Here is a 3,715-nt window from a genome sequence, read left to right on the forward strand (position 1 = left end):
GTCCGCTTTAATTATTTTATCGAAAACTATTTCAACACGGCTTAAAAATTCTCTCTTTTTTTTCTTCCGCGGCTTAGGAATTAAATCCCGTTATACCTTGGAACTAATTTTAGAGTATAGTTCCAACTCAAACCAGGCCCAGTTAGGAATTATTAATCTGGCCCAGATTGTATCCCTTGGCCCACTTCTCTTTTCTTTTTATTTTGAAATAGTTCATTTGGCCCAAAAGTGGAGTGGCCCATTTAAAATTAGGGAGGTGGCCCAATCAATCATACTCCCTTCCTCAATCAGCCGATTCCATCGGCTTTTCCCCATTCTTAATTTTCCCCTTTCTCCAAAAATAAAACCCAAACTGAGAAAGCCCTAGATTCTCCAACTCTTCCCCTCCCCTCGCCGGCATCGCAGCGTCTCCGGTTCGAAATCCCGGCAAGTGACAAGCCGCCGCCGCCACCGACGACTCCAGTGGGTGGAAACAGCCTAGCGAGCGCCGTCGATGGACTGGTGGAGTCAGCACGGCACCGCGGCCGTCACTGCTGTCTTGGTGACCTCGTCGCAGGACCCCTCTGCCGGCACCCTTCGCCGCTGCCCTCCCCCTTCGCGAGGCAGTCTCGACACTCCCCGGCGCTTGCACAGCAGCTGCTGGAGTCAGCGGTGCTCGCCGTCGCTCCGCGAGGCTTCCGCCGTCGTCGCTGATCCGCTGTTGGTCCGAGACTCACGCCGCCACTGCCGATCTCCTTCGGCGGCGAGCCGTCGCGTGTCACGGTTGCCTTGCGGTCGACTCTCGGCTTCACCGTCTGGTCGCCGCCAACTCCGACAGAAACTCCCAAAGCTAAGCCTCCTATATTAGCTACTTAGGTGGTTTCTTTAAGTATGGTCTGTTCTTGTTTTGCTTATTCTTTGATTTGGGCAGATTGTGTTCGTTTGTCACAGAAACTGCAGTAGCTCGTCTAGAACTTTTTAGATTTGTATGATTTTCTTTTTCTGGTGTCCATTTGTGCAAAAGATTGAGGGAAAAAAAGGTTTAAGTTGTCTTAGCCACTGATTTTGAACTAAGAGCAGCTTATGCTTCTGGATTTCCTAACAAGATGTTGTTCTTCCATTTCTAGCATAGCTCTAATGGTGCACAAACTGTATTGTGAAGCATTCAACACTATTATGCTATGTTTTCCTAACACATGAATACTACATGATGAGTCTACTGTCATTGCTTGAGCTTGAGAAAGAAAACGAGATCTTACCTCACTCACTTGGCCCAAACTTCAGTTCTTCTCACTGCCTCAGTTCTTCTCACTGCCTCAGTCCTTCTTCCCTCCCTTTAGCTTACTTCTTTGCTACTGAGTGAGAGGTGTTGTGGTGTGGTATAATAACCGAGGGGTAGCATGTGTATATAAACACATATCTTGTAACTGAAAGCTGCAGAGGCTGAGTGTTGGCTGACTTTGCAGCATCCTTTAACTGTTTTGGTGGTTTGTGCGGCCTTGTACTCGGATTCATTTATGAATTTTGTCCCTTTTGCAGGTGCACACTAGAGCAAGCATTTGGGGCTGATTTCCGGACTATAGTAGGTCCGGGTGGGGAAGGTAAGGGCTGTTATCTGCAGCTTTGCAGAGTCTTAGCTGGAGAGGAGCCTGCTGGCTGGAGTTGCCTCTTTCGGTCAAACTCTCACCCCCATCTCTGAAAGGTATTGTTTCCCCTTCCATTTCCTACTATGCTTCTTTTAGTTGTCTCTATTTCATGCAACTAATTTCTCTTTTTCGTGCGCTTTGGCAGGAGCTGCGGCTGGCCAACGAGGCTGTCTTCCCTCGTGGTCTCGCCCTCCCAGCTCGTTTAAAATCTGGGGCCAAGACTTGCCCGGTGACGAAGACCAATGAAGTCGTTAGGGACTTCTAAATGTAATAGTGTAGTAGCTCGACTTTTAATTCTGTCGTCAAAGATTGTAACTTTAGTTTGAGATTCTGAAAACTGTAATTTGTACCTTTTCTCAAGAAATAAAAATACTCTTTCATTCGTTAAATAAAAGCTGGTATTTATTTCTTAAGAATTCTCGAGAATCTAGGTCTCGGCTATTACAAATACACTTAATAAACAATGTAGGAGTTTTTATACATTTAATGTACTATTGATACAATAAATAATGTACAGTTGCATAATTCACACAATGCTATCAGTAACGTACCGTACAAAAATCAAATTGTACATTAAAACATAAATATTATAACCAATGTAAACGTTTTAGCGCCAAGCTCAGTCATCCTATCCGCAGCCATTTCCTCCCTAAATTGGTGTATAAATGAAAGGGGAATGTCTTCATCAAAGACATCATCGAAGTCGTTCGCTGTCCACTTTGATTCAAATAAGACAAGCGTGTATGTATTAGTCCAGATGTAAATTAAATGTCTAATAACACAACGTGTCAATGCAGAATAAGGATTGTACAGATCAAAATAATCGTCGTAATATGATGCTAAAAATTAGAAGACTTGATGTGCAAATAAGACTGAATAATGTATCAATACATTGTAATTAATGTACACATTAAATCCTTACATAGGTACATCACATGCTAATACGCATGTACGTTAGTTGTCAGTTTCCATAAATTATTTACTGTATGCAATCTACAACTCATGAAAAAACGAAATCCAATGCATGTGGTGGTACTATATCCCAGCCCCATTGATTGCTAAACCCCTAGGAGAATGATTCAACCTCCCTACCCGTGGTGATGTTTTCAATTTGTTAGTGGGTACTACAACCTAGCCCCATGGATTGCTAAACCCAAATGGAATAGATTCAACTCCCGCCAAAAATTAAACCCTACATTCAAGGCTAATTTTGTACATTATTTACCATATGAAAATCAAAACACACATAAAAAAATCAAATCATATAAAAATAGAGCATATAAAAATAATAATGTACAACATCAGACTGAAATAATGTACGAATTTGATTCAATGATGAAACACAAACAAACAAAGAATGTATTATAACTACATGATGTACAGATCTAGCTACATGATGTATCAGAACATTGTAATCCACCATTGTAATAGAATTTTTGTCAAACACATTGTTTCCAACAACGGCTTTAACATCTATAATATTTAGTACTGAATGATTACATTATTAATGAGTTTTCTAACATATTTACTATTAAATAACTACGTTATTTATTAGTTTTTGTACATCATTCGTTTTGGCAGTGAATGACTACATTATTTACTATTCAATGACTACATTACATATCGGTAAATGACTACATTAGTTATGACTTGTATGCATGTCTTCCAATTATTCTATTACAATGGTACATTATTATGTCATGATGCGTTACATTATCCATACATGTACATTACCAATACACTTAATAAACAATGTAGGAGTTTTTATACATTTAATGTACTATTGATACAATAAATAATGTACAGTTGCATAATTCACACAATGCTATCAGTAACGTACCGTACAAAAATCAAATTGTACATTAAAACATAAATATTATAACCAATGTAAACGTTTTAGCGCCAAGCTCAGTCATCCTATCCGCAGCCATTTCCTCCCTAAATTGGTGTATAAATGAAAGGGGAATGTCTTCATCAAAGACATCATCGAAGTCGTTCGCTGTCCACTTTGATTCAAATAAGACAAGCGTGTATGTATTAGTCCAGATGTAAATTAAATGTCTAATAACACAACGTGTCAATGCAGAATA

At 40.1% G+C, this 3,715-nt stretch overlaps 1 long non-coding RNA gene across 1 annotated transcript; it reads left to right on the top strand.

Annotated features, from left to right (window-relative positions):
- The first annotated feature begins 296 nt into the window (after positions 1-296).
- On the top strand, positions 297-2,014 carry LOC121770055. The gene is made up of 2 exons (XR_006043746.1): positions 297-1,681; positions 1,771-2,014. It is a non-coding gene; the product is annotated as an uncharacterized LOC121770055 (long non-coding RNA).
- Positions 2,015-3,715: the final 1,701 nt, after the last annotated feature.

This window comes from Salvia splendens, chromosome 16 (assembly GCF_004379255.2).
Source record: "Salvia splendens isolate huo1 chromosome 16, SspV2, whole genome shotgun sequence".
In the NCBI taxonomy this organism is placed as follows: domain Eukaryota; kingdom Viridiplantae; phylum Streptophyta; class Magnoliopsida; order Lamiales; family Lamiaceae; genus Salvia; species Salvia splendens.